This window comes from Bombina bombina, chromosome 1 (assembly GCF_027579735.1).
Source record: "Bombina bombina isolate aBomBom1 chromosome 1, aBomBom1.pri, whole genome shotgun sequence".
Classification (NCBI taxonomy): domain Eukaryota; kingdom Metazoa; phylum Chordata; class Amphibia; order Anura; family Bombinatoridae; genus Bombina; species Bombina bombina.
This window is the reverse complement of record NC_069499.1, coordinates 754,236,850-754,250,885: the sequence shown is the minus strand read 5'-3', so window position 1 is coordinate 754,250,885 and position 14,036 is coordinate 754,236,850. Positions and strand designations below refer to the sequence as shown.

General features: G+C 42.5%; 1 long non-coding RNA gene across 1 annotated transcript; it reads right to left on the bottom strand.

Annotated features, from left to right (window-relative positions):
- Nucleotides 1-527: 527 nt before the first annotated feature.
- LOC128639744 (uncharacterized) lies at nucleotides 528-13,482 on the bottom strand. The gene is made up of 3 exons (XR_008399251.1): nucleotides 13,374-13,482; nucleotides 9,759-10,197; nucleotides 528-917 (listed from the first exon to the last, which is right to left on the bottom strand). It is a non-coding gene; the product is annotated as an uncharacterized LOC128639744 (long non-coding RNA).
- Nucleotides 13,483-14,036: the final 554 nt, after the last annotated feature.

The following is a 14,036-nucleotide window of genomic DNA, read 5'->3' as shown; positions in this document are numbered from 1 at the left end:
CCCACATTATATTTTTTATTATATCTATCTGTCTGTCTGTCTGCCTGTGTATCTGTGTGTCTCTCTCATCTGAGTAGAACAAACACTAAAATAACCATTGATAGATATCAGGGGCCCGATCCGATATGCAGCGTTGCGCCGAAACCTGCGCCATATATCGGATCACGCCCCAAATGGCTGCAAAAAATAGACACACAAAATAAGAGTCATATATAATCATGGTCAGTGCTTGTCAGATAATGACACACGCATTATATGTGAAAAATAGTTTTTAAAACCTTTTAAAAGTAACAATCTATTGTTTTTAACAAATGTTTAAAAAATATTAATTATAATTCCCCTGTGATATGTTTTTAAAGAAGTAATTTTGTAAATGTATAATAAATAAATTCTTATTTTAAGTCAGTGAAATAATACGCTGCTAATGAGAGTTATTAGGGATATTAAAGGCAGTTTGTTGAGCCGGTATATTAAGCAGTAATCTGTACATTTTAGCAACTATAAAAAAAAAACAACTATATACAAAGTGAAATCAAGTGAAAAGTTTATTTAAAGCACTTGATAACTAAATTAAAACACACAGATAATGATTTTATAAAATAAACATTGTCTAAAACGTAGAGTCTTCTGTTGAGGAATCGCTTTGTGATGTTGAGCTACTTTCTTCCTCATCACTTGCTTGGTGCCCCTCTTCCATCCTCAGCATAAGATCCTTCATCTGTGTCTTTAATTTAAAATATTTGCAGCTGTAGAGAAAGGTTTTAAATAATTAGTGCGTGATCATTTGTAGTGACTTCTATTAAACCGTTCATTATATTATTATCTTTATCTATCCATATAATTTACTAAGTTAACTTACCCAGCACACACTGTACAAACAGATACTCCTAATATGATGAAGATCAAGAGTCCACCAGCTGCCAGAATGACATTAAAATACATGGACATGATGTATGGATTTGCATTTATCCCTTTAAATTACATTATGGGCTAGATTACAAGTGGAGCGGTATTTTGCATTTTCGCTATAGCCAAAACTCCACTAGGAATTTCATTTTTGTGCTAGTCGGATTGTGCTGGTATTAGAAGTTGTCATTCTGACTCTTCCAAATCCATATTGGTTATTATGTTAAGTTAGTTAAGTTAATAAACAATATTACAATAGCATCTCTAGAACATACCCTTATCAAAAACCTTAAGCCTCACTCAGGGGCGTATTATGGCCTAGGCCAACAAGGCCAGTGACTAGGGCAGCAGATTTGGGAGGGGCAGCACATCTGCCCTATCCTCTCTCTAAAAGCCAGCACACAGTACAGTGAGCGATAAAGTGCAGGCTTTTACAGAGAAGACAAGGCACTGCGCTGATTAAGGTCGCTCTGCACAGGCAGTGCTCCTTTAAACCATTGCTTCATTTAGAGCCGCCGGCATTTTTGCAGTGGAAGTGTTCTTGGTGAGAAACATGCCAGGGGATATACTTCCAATGTGAAGCTGGAGAAGAAGACCTTGTGCTGATATGCTGCCTCCCCTGCGAGCGCAGTGCTTATTGCTTATTGTCTTAGTAACTAACAGACTGGATGCGTCTGTGCACTGCTTAGATCAGCTTGTGATGTCTAATCATAAACTCTAATAGCTAGCTTTCTCTGCATTTATGAACCCACGGAGTAAATAGTAAACGGACACTTAAAAAGTTTCATTACTTGAATAATAGTAATTACTGTATGTTGTTGCATGTGAAGGTCAGTGATTGTCTCAAAGTGTATTCTTCTTTCCCTCCCTTCCTCTTTCCTCTCTTCTTTCCCTTTCCCCCTCCCCTCCTCCCACAACTCCCTTCTTCCCACAACTTCTTCCCTCCCTCAACTCACTCCCTTCTTTCCTTCCCTCCCTTCTTTCTCTCAACTCCCTCCCTTGCTCCCTTCTTTCACTCCTTTTTTTCCCTCCCTTCATTCCCTCCCCCTTTTCTCCTCTCCCTCCCCACTTTTCTCTTCTCTCTCTCTCTCTCTCTCTCTCTCTCTCCCTCCCTTCCTTTCCCTCTCTGTTCTCCCCTCCCCTTCTTTTCTCTCCCTTCCCTCAGGAAGAAAATGTTATGAGATACATGCAATTCAACCCCCTGTATGCAAGTGTTTTGCTAGCCTATTTTCTTTTGAATTGTTATGAAAACAAACAAACATTTTACACACTGACCCCAAAAAATATTAATGGGAAAAAAGGCCTAATACTTTTTTTTTTGGGGGGGGGGGGCAGCAGACTTTTGAGTGCCTAGGGCAGCACAAAACCTAAATACGCCACTGGCCTCACTTGCAGGGATTTGTTGAAAGGAACATCATCCACAGCCAGATAAACCTGATAGGTGCCTGAATCATTCAGGTTGGCATCGTTTATAAAAAAGAGCAATTTCTGGGACTTCCGGTGGGCGGGCCAAGCGAGCAGTCGACTCCACACAGAGCTCCACTGGTCGGACCATAATAGATATAAAATCGGGCATTTTGTTGCCGGGCCCCGCACGCCAGACTTGCTGGGCTTATAAGTGGAGCAGAGTGCCAGCTGTCTCAAATAGTGCGCGGAGCATATTTCACCCGCTCCGGCAACCGGAGGCCACAAACTGTTAGACGCCATTATCAGCCAGCGCCATCTTGGAGTTTCCCCAGGCGCAAGTAACATCGGCGGGGAATGAGAGGGGAGAGGAGAGATAAAGGCTGATGCTCACAATAATCTGCTACACAGATCGCAGTAAGTACCGCTCTGGAAGCGGTGGGGCAATAACTAGCGACAAGCTGTGTTTACCAAGCTGTATTTAACACCACGTGGGGAGAGGAGGGGAGTCAGGATAGGAACCGGGTGGAGGAGCCACGCTGCATCTGAGTTTGCATACACTTTACTGTCAAGGGGATCATGTAGGAATGCATGGGCAACTCTGCTGGTACAATAGACTGCCTGGGATTTTATAGACATTATATGAAGACAGCAGATATCATTTGTTTTTAGTCTGCAGCAGACAGGTAGACCCACGCAGCAGCGCCTCAGTGCTGGAGCTGTGTTATATTCATAAGAGCACACGTGGACCAAAGCAGCAAGCACGTAGTTCATAAGAATTTGTATAGCCCTACTCCCCACACACACCGCAGGGGTTTTAAGCACAATCTACTGTAACAAGCTTTTAGACATCTCTACTTGGCTGGTACGCCAGCATCCTTGCTCCCCGGCATACTAACCAGCTGCTAATAAATTGCCTAGGATAAAGGGACGCCTGTCTGAACATATCCGTCCATTATTGCAGAGGCTGGACATCGCCATTGCATTCCTGTATTTGTGGTTTGCATCTGTTTGAATTTGCAGACATTGCACCTGACTTAGTGGCATCTACAAAAACCCCTTTCCCCACTCTAATGAAAGTAGACAAGTACTTCTATAAGCTGTCCCCCGCTACCAAACCTGATATGACACACAGATCAAAAGCCAGTGAAAAGAGGCTGAAACACTCTGCTGATTTTCAACCAGAAACCTCGACCCTGTCTGACCATGGAGGGGTCTTAGACCCTGACTCACAATCTTCTCTTTTACAAGAATTGAAATCTTTTTTTTCCCCAAGATGGACTCCCTGCAATCAGGGGTAGACACGCTAACAAGCGAAGTGTGGCAGTTCTCCTCTCGACTCACCCAAGCTGAAACCCGTATCTCTGAAGTAGAAGATAGGCAATTCGCCTCAACAACTACAATCAAGCAACTGGTAAAGAAAACCCAAACACTTCAAGATCGCATAGATGATTTGGAGAATAGAAGCCATCGCAACAACTTGCATATTGTAGGAGTCCCAGAGTCCATCAAAGGCAAAGACCTGCTTGAATTCACGGCACTCAAATTTCCGAAGATGCTGGGCCTACACCCTGATATCTTACCAATAGATGTGGAGCGGGCCCATCATGTGGGTCCAGAGAGGGCCCTGGACCAGGCAGGAGCAAGACCTAGACAGGTTATATTTAAGTGTCTAAACTTTCAAGAAAATCTTAAGGGCCTACCGCTCTCACAAAGAACTACTGTATGAAGGTTCGAAATTGCTCCTATTCCAGGACTTTTCAATGGATGTCTCCAGACAAAGGAAGGAATTTGCCCCGCTCTGTACTCAGCTACACGAACAGGGAAGGCAGGTGGCACTGCTGTTCCCTGCGAAGCTACGTCTTCAAACCCAATATGGCGTCAAGATCTTTCATTCTCCTCAGGCTGTGAGAAGCTATTTGGCCACTGAAAATCAGCGCCCACCAACTTGAGGAGTTCAGGCCGGGAGGCTGGACAACTGTTTTTCTCTCTTTTCTCTCTCCGCTATAGGCCTTCAAAAGCTGGGAGATGGCTGAGTCTCTTTTTTGCTTCACTACCTCCGGGATTGGAGGGGACTATTGCCCTGAGGGGCTTCTGGACTCCAGTAAGAGGCTGGACAATGCCTCTTGGGTAATGTTGAATACTGATATTTACATGTTTTATTTGTTTTATTTGTTATTTGTGTTGTTTGTCAAGCTGTCTGTATTTAGAAGGTACTCAATGCTGTTATTATGTAGTATTGTCAGGTTAACACTTCAGGTACTTAATGTTAATCATGCAACACCTCAATATGCGGGACTAACCATTAGTGGTGGTAACAGAACATATGGCGGGATTATATATAGATGGCCCATGGTCCAGAATGCAAGCATATACTGGCGCTGCCTTGTAATACTATACATAGTGGTTACCTTAATTTTTGTTGGAAAATGACACTACTGCAACTGCTCCGGTGTGCTTGCCGGTTCCACAAATACCACTAACTTGTATGCTCTCCATTTAAATATGTCTGGTAGTTTGGTGCCCCCAACACCCTTAGTGCAGTCACCCACTTCGCCCCTGGGCTCTGGTATAGAATGACTAGGTATCATTGGGGTGGGGACTCACATTCTGTTGACTGCTGCTGTATTTAAACTGGATTGTGACATCATGAGCACACTACATCTTCTTATGTATTCTATATTAGATCTATGCCTTCTTTTATGTCGAGTGTTGAATAATGATATTGACATGTTCTATTTGTTTTATTTGTTATTTGTGTTGTTTGTCAAGCTGTCTGTATTTCGAAGGTACTCAATGCTGTTATTATGTAGTATTGTTGGGTTAACACTTCAGGTACTTAATGTTAATCATGCAACACCTCAATATGCGGGGCTAGCCATTAGTGGTGGTAACAGATCATATGGCGGGATCACACATAGATGGCCCATGGTCCAAAATGCAAGCATATACTGGCGCTTTCTTGTAATACTATACATAGTGGTTACCTTAATTTTTGCTGGAAAATGTCACTACTGCTGCTGCCCCGGTGTGCTTGCCGGTTCCACAAATACAACTACCTTGTATGCCCTCCATCTAAATATGTCAGGTAGTTTGGTGCCCCCAACACCCTTGGCGCAGTCACGCACTTCGCCCCTGGGCTCTGGTATAGAACGACTAGGTATCATTGGGGTGGGGACTCACATTCTGTTGACTACCGCTGTATTTAAGCTAGATTGTGACAGCATGAGCGCACTACATCATCTTATGTATTTTATATTAGATCTATGCCTTCTTATATGTCGAGTGCAGCTTTGTTGTATTATTATGTTGGTACCCCGCCCCCGTCCTTGCTCTTTCCCTTTCCCCCTTTTCCCCTCCTTTTTTTTTTCTCTCTGTTCTTCTCTCTCGTTGCTGGTATACTCTTCATAGCTTGATATGTCTTTAAAAATAGTGACTTGGAATGTGGGAGGTCTTCACTCCCCTATAAAACGTAAGTCAATTCTTACGTATCTTAGGAAATTGGGAACTGACATTGCCTTGTTACAAGAGACCCACTTAACAGACTCAGAGCATCAGAAACTACAGAGGGATTGGGTGGGGCATGTAGTATTCCTATCTCATACTAGCGCCAGTCGCGGCTTGGCCATTGCGTTTGGGAAGAAAGTTTCAGTCAAGGTAGACAGCTCCTACTTCGATAGGGACGGTAGATATATGATAGTACAGGCCTTGGTAAACTCAGAGAAATATGTGTTCTGCAATCTCTATGCCCCTAATCATAGAGCAGTGAGCTTCTGGACAGATTTGACACGACACCTAGCTCCGCATATAGACTCAAACCTGATAATTGGGGGGGATTTTAATATTTCGCCCACACACACTTTAGACAGACTCTGGCTAGAACCACACTCTTTAAGGGATCCCAAAACAAACTACAAAGCTAGGTCTGAAACAAAAATCTTTAGTATGCTGGAAGCTGACTTGGGGGTATGTGACATCTGGAGGTTGCAGAACCCAGAAGGAAAAGATTATACATGCTTATCTAAAGCTAAACATACTCTATCCAGAATTGACCTTTTTATGACGGCCAGTAAATTAATCACCCACATCTACCTGTGTAAAATACATAACATCTTGCTATCAGACCATGCACCTGTGGAACTAACACTTGGAACCCGGAGGCCACAGTCCAATAGGAACATACTCAGATTTCCCACATACTTATCCACTTCAGAGGCATTCACTAAATTCTTGCAGCACACTTGGACAGACTTCACCACAGACAACGCTGCTCATGTAGATGACACACAACTCTTTTGGGAGACAGCGAAAACAGTGTCTGCAGGGGCTATAATCTCTTATGTTTCAAAATTGCGATATAACACACAATACAGATACAGAACCCTGCTAAAACAGCTGGGACTGACTTAACAATCCTACTTGCAAGCTAAGACAAAAACGAACTATGAGACCTATATTGCGAGTAAAGCAGAGCTGGAGGCCTTTATGAAACAGCAAACTGCAGCTGGGCCAGCTGACATAGCACAATGCTTTGCACATTATTACGCAGAATTATACACAAAGCAAGACAGAGCCCCGGAGGGTGTCCAGGCTCAGTTCTGGCAATCGTTACAACTTCCTCAAGTAACACAACAGCAGAGTGATGCTCTAAATGCCCCCATAACTGTGGAGGAATTGACATTTACTCTGAGATCTCTGCCAACTGGCAAGGCGTCAGGTCCTACCGGCTGAATTCTATAAGTCGCTTCAGCCTCAGATCGCACCCACATTGACCAGGTTGTACAATGCTTTCCTACATACGGAAGCATCTCCCTCCAATAATTTCATGGTGGCGCACATCACACTCATTCCCAAGTCAGGGAAAGATCTCTCCTTACCAGGGTCCTACAGGTCGATATCGCTGCTGAACACAGATTACAAGCTGTTCATGAAGATTCTAGCGAACAGACTAAAAGTAATCCTACCAGATTTAGTACACCCTGACCAAACGGGTTTTGTGTTCAAACGCTTGTCGGTAGTGAATCTCCGCAGAGTACTGCAGGAAATAGAGCATTATTGGGTAAAGGGACAGGAGAAGACTGAAAGGGTCATGTCAGAGGCCTTCCTGCAGGGTGGAGTGGCCTCACCTAATAGATTCCATGCACAGATTGGGCTTCAGGGGTCCATTCCTAGAGATCATAAGCAAAATGTATCAACACCCAGCAGCGCGGGTTATGGTGAATGGGCTCTTCTCATCGGACTTTCAGTTACAGAGGGGCACCAGGCAAGGGTGTCCCTTGTCGCCGTTACTTTTTAACCTGGCATTGGAGCCCTTAGCATTGAAACTATGGCAAATCTTCCCAGGAATAACGATAAGGGGGATTCCCCTACATCTGGCGTTATACGCCGATGACATGCTGCTCTTTGTGGATACACCATCCACGCATATATCCCATATATTACGTGCGATTACGGACTTCGGCTCCTTCTTGGGCTACAGAATAAACGCCGCAAAGTCGGAGGTGTTGTGGCTACATAGACACCAGAATGTGAAACACTCCTATCCGTTTGTGGAGATATCGGGAGGACTCACCTATTTGTGTATTAAACTACATCGGGACCCATCTAAAATGTATGACTTAAATATATCTACCAAGTGCTCGGAGCTGACGAATTGGGCGAACCTCCCCCTGGGCTTATCGGGCCGTATCAGTTTGATTAAAATGATGATCTTACCTAAGATCTTGTATCCTTTACTCATGTTGCCATTCCTGATGACCAAAATGGATCTGAAAATCCTCTCTCAGGCAGTGTCGCGATTCATATGGAGGGGTGACAAGCCACGGATCGCTACAGACAAACTACACCTCCCATTTCAAGGGGGAGGTTTGGGTCTCCCAAATTTAAAGCTCTACAATTGGGCAGCGTTGGCCAGACTGGTTACCGACTGGCAACTAAATACGAGTCACTTTTCTGAGCCGGTTTTGGAGGAAGCGGTTCTCACGCCTTTGATGCCAGCCTACCTTCCATACGCAAAATTATCGTCCTTACCACCTGCAATTGCTAATAGTGTACTATACCGTGACCCGCTGAGAGCATGGCACCTGATTCACAAATTCTTGGGGGTGGTCAGTCCTCCCCCTAAATATATACCCATTGCCGGGAATGCGGATTTCCCAGCAGGAAGTGAACATGAACCATTTCGTATATAGGGAACCCTCGGTGTCAGAGTTCTGGGGGACGTTCTAGACCCCTTGCTCCACACTATACGCTCTTTTCAGGAGCTACAGGCTAAACACCGGATCCCGAATCAGCATTTTTATGCATACCTGCAATTGCGACACTATGTGGCGTCCCTACAGGCATCTAATGCAGGTTTTTGGGACCCATCGCCCTTTGCCATAGTGCAGACACTGTTTCAGGTGGGGAGATTTTCTCTCTCGCAATTCTACGCTCGACTATTAAGACAAATGGAGACTCTAATTCAAACTAATATGCTGACGAGACTGGTCACAGACATCCCCACGGCGGTGACGGTGCAAGACCTAACAGACAACTTAGACTTCACAAAACGGGCTACACTTGCGATTACTCACAGGGAGGCGCAGGTCAGACTGTTACACAAAGATTATATCACGCCTCATAGACTATCAAAATGGAATGACCTGTGCCCCAATCAATGTATTAAATGTAGCAGTGTCTCCCCTTCTTTCCTACATTATTGGTATGCATGCCCGATTATCAGACGCTTCTGGGGCCAGTTGCAATATTGGGTCAAAACCACGTTTAAAATAGAGATAGAGATCACCGCAGTGGAGATTTACCTTTTTAAGTGGGGTGACACACATAAACGACACCATCAGATACTAACGTTGTGCATGTTGCTGGCGAGGAAGTGTATCTTATCTAGATGGATTTCCAAACAACCTCCAACAATAGCTCATTTTAAACATTTGCTGATTAGACAGCTATACATAGAGCAATATGATGTACGACTAGATACGATGCGTAGATTAAGGCCGTTTTGGAAAAAATGGTGTCCGCTTATAAACACCTTTCAAATGGACTTAAAAGACCAAATCATAAAACCGTTTTTGCATTCTGAAATTCTACCCTTACTCAACTTAGGTGAGGGCGGCAATGCCTTGATAGTGCAAGCTGAAACTCCCAATGATCACACTAGTAATGCGCTACTCCCCGCTGAGATTATGCTTTTTTAATTAATTAATTAATTTATTTATTTTTTTTCTTCTTCTTCCCCTTTTCCCGCTTTCCTTGCCCCTTTTTTCTGGTCCCTTTCCCATAAGGGGTAACCTCTTTGAAAGGTTATATTGTTATTATGTTAAGTGTTGTTCAAATGTTCTTTAGTTAAAAATTTAAAACTGGCAGATATGGCAGACTCCAACTTTTGTTTAAAAAGAGACTTTGAGATGCACCAATGCTGAAAGAGACATTCACAGGAGCATGACCTCCTACTTATCCTCGAGATTAACATTGTTAGAGCGCTCCTCCATGTCATACTTCAGGAGTCTTGGATCACAATGATGTATATGTTGTCATGTACCATGCCTATGTCATTGACCGTGCAGCTGAACTTGCCGTTTGTTTCTGTTGTATCTGTGTCTGGCTATTAAAAAGAATTAAAAAAAAAAAAAAAAATAGAGCAATTTCCAGTGATGAGAGCATCTCTAAATGCTTGAACCCTATTGTTGGGCGCCATAACCTGCTCCATACTGGTTGTATAAATCATAATAATTGGCCTGGATTCATTGCTGTCCTCTGGGGTAAATGTCCATTCCATAAAAATATATTTGGGCAGCTCAGCTGGGTTGCTAGTGTTGAATGAACATGGGATCAAGATCGATGAAGTCAAAGGTGCACGGATCTCAGTTTGTTCCAGGTCAAGTGCTAGAAGAAAAAGGAGAAACTATAATTACTGTTTGTGCATGTTAACAGTTTATGTCACGTATCAGAAACATAGAAATATCTGTGAGAGATCACTTAACCCTCTATATAACATGTGGTCAATGTAAATAGGACAAATTATTACCCAATTGTACAACACATTTGGAACAATAAAAGGGGAAGGTACTAAAACTATCTTCATCTGCGAAATATAGATCCATAAACTCTCAAGTACCCTAATGCAAAAGTGATAAAATACAAATCATATGTTTGGTTGAAGAATGGTGGATATTTTATCTATTAGACATTAAGTTGAGCAATATTTAAAGGATGGTACAAAGAAACTGCAGCAAAAACTGTACCAAAATAAAGCTATACAAATATCCGACCATATATTTAAAGGTCTGTAAGGTCTTTAGATTCACCAGAAACAGCAGTTATGAAGCAGCGGTCTAAAGACCGCTGCTCCATAACCCTGTCCGCCTGCTCTGAGCAGGCGGACAGACATCGCTGCAATTCAACCCGATGGAGTACGATCGGGTTGATTGCACCTCCCTGCTGGTGGCTGTTGGCCGCGAGTCTGCAGGGGGCGGCATTGCACCAGCAGCTCTTGTGAGCTGCTGGTGCAATGCTGAATACGGAGAGCGTATTGCTCTCCGCATTCAGCGAGGTCTTGCGGACCTGATCCGCACTGTCGGATCAGGTCCGCCAGACTTTGTTAAATAGGGGCCTATGGTTGGGCTGAGTAAGCAAATGCAGAGGGAAAAAGAGCAAAATATAAATTTTATGCATAGCAAACACATACACTAACTACACTTCACAGACTCACCAAACTACACATCATACACACACATGCCACACTATACAGCATATACTTTACTCACACTAGAAAACATACTGGCACAATAGTCATCCACACTAGCATACACTCAAATATGCAAAAGTATGCAGCAAGGATTGCAAAATGGGGGCAAAAAGGTTTTTTTTATTTTTTGAAATATTTTATTTTTATATATTTTTTACAGATCCCCAAGACATACATCGCTGGAAAGGTTAGGCGATTACCTTTCCAACAGTGGGGGTCTGTAGCTGCTTAGATGACTAAGTTACAGGCTTCTAAGTAGCATGCCCCCTTTCCCTATTCTTGTCGTATTTTAAATAAAGTTGCGCAGTGACGTCATCACGCAAAACGTGAAGCCCCGGTGATGCCTGTCACTATACAGGCCCAATTGCCGGAATAGGAGTGGGTGAGAGCCCCCAAATCTCCCTCAAGGTGGGAGAGTGCTAGCGATGGCTCTGAGCCGTCGTTAGCACCTGAATGAGAAACTCTGCGACGGCTCAGAGCCGTCGTTAGCACTGAAAGGGTTAAAGAGACAGTAAAGTAACAATTAAACTTTAATGGTTTATATAGAGCATGCAAATTTACACAACTTTCTAATTTACTTTTGTTATGAAATTTGATTTGTTTGTTAGTATCCTTTGTTGAAGAGTACATTGACAGTATGTAGGCTCAGGAGCAGCAGCACACTGCTGGGAGCTAGCTGAACACATCTTAAGAACCAATGACAAGAGGTATATATGTGCAGCCATCAATCACCAGCTAGCTCTCAGTAGTGCAGTGCTGCTCTTGAGCCATGCTCTTTAACTAAGGATACCAAAGGAACAAAGTAAATTAGATCATAGAAGTACATTTTAAAAGTTATTTATAAAAGCATGCTCTATTTAAATTATGAAAGTTTGATTTTAAATGTACTGTCCCATTAAGATACAATTCTTATAAACTGACCAGCATGGAGAGAAATCATAAACATTTTACTGAGCATTATATTGTAAAGCGTCTCTTCTTAACATAAAGCATAATAGTGAGCTCCCTTTAATAAGATACACAGTTTCCAATGTAAAAAAAAGCCTTTTCTATCCCTGAGGGGCCTTGTCATACTGATGAGACATCTTATAGATTCTCACCAGGCCAGATAGCTTTAGAGAGTGACAATTAAATGAATGAATAACAGTCCTGGACAAAACAAAAAGAGAGGTAAATACATATCTTGGTGACCAGACTATAGCTCTGACAAGCATACGGGTATATGAAGTTTAACACCATCAATCATGTGTGAATAGCAGAGCTTCTGCTATCAGGATGAGTTTAAAGGAATGGAATCTGTCTATGTCTACAACTTTTAGAAGTGGCTACTCCATTTAAACGTACATAATGCTTTTCTTGACACACTTGCCGGAAATAGGAGTTAAGAAGCAGCGGTCTTAAGACGTCTGCTCCTTAACTCGTACGCCGCCTCAGAAGCGGCGGACATCAATCCACGTGATCACATACGATCGGGTTGATTGACACCCCCTGCTAGCAGCCGATTGGTTGCGAATCTGCAGGGGGCGGCATTGCACAAGCAGTTTACAAGAACTGCTTGTGCAATGTTAAATGCCGACAGCGTATGCTGTCGGCATTCAGCGATGTCAGACAAATAATAAATCGGCTCCCATATGTGCAGCCACCAATCAGCGGCTAGCCAGCGCTTGAACCTACCTAAGTATGCTTTTCATCAAAGGATACAAAGTGAAATAAGCAAATTAGATAAAAGAAGCCATTTGGAAAAAATTTTTTAAATTGTATGCTATATCCTAATCATGAAAGAAAATGTTTTGCATTTATGTCCCTTTAACTCGTATTGAATGTTAGCTTTGCCTACTTCACCAAATGCCTTTCATAAAACTTAAAACTATATGTGAGATTACAATATACACCTCAGAAATGAAGTGTCTTTTCTCAAGCTGCTGCTATCTCTTTCCAATATTATGAGTATACATTTCTACTTCCTGGGATTTTAATTACCCAATTTCCTGTTTTTAAATAATAGATTATTACATTGTTTCTGTATTATTGACCTATTCCAGGACTTCCAGCAACAGGCAGGATTAATGTCAGTATAGCTGGTAATTAGATAAGGGGATCAGTTGGAAGAGAGAAGGTCAAAGGGTTAATCTTTCACATTTCTCTAGCCTAGTGACTGAGACAGTTGATCTAAATATAATTTTACTTGCTCAGTCTGAAGGTTATGTTTCAATAACTTGAATATATAATAACTAATTTACAATTATTTAGGCTACTAGGTTGCAAAATTATAAAGAGTTAAAAAAAACTGGTAAATCTCTTAAACAAAACTCACATATGGTTGCCAGCTGTCCTCTTACAAAAATACTAGATGACCAGCGGGTGATCGGCGAAAGCAGACGTAGGGTTGTGATAATCGCTATATCAAATCCTCTGGAGCTGCAGCTCCTGTCAGGCATATGCTCATATGGGTTGCCAAATCAGACCTCATTGTCTGCAGCCCTTGTATGTTGTATGCCTAGTTCAGACCTCAATCAGACCAATTGCCTTGTGGCCCCTATCAGCCAAAATCCCACAATGGTCTTCAGATCAGAACTACTTTATGTAACCTGAGTCTTTATCAGTTATGTACCCACTTTAAACATTTGTTCAGACCCAATGAGTGCAGATACACAGAAAAATGTAGCAACTATCTTTATCTATTACAGTTCTGTGTTCAACTGAGATTTGTTAACATAGGTAAATCTCAAAACATGTGTTGCTGGGGGCGTGTCCGGGCAGAGGCAATGATAGGCTGCATTACTAGTAGCTGCTCACAAATTGTAGATAATCCACCAATTATCTCAACTTTAACTCTACATCCAACTTTGCAAACAATATTATCACACAGCCAAACACTTTCTCTATCGGATGATATTGATCTTAACCCAAATTATTGATCTGCAACCTGGTCTGGACCATTGGACATCTGGTGGCGGCCTATCACACATCCAACACC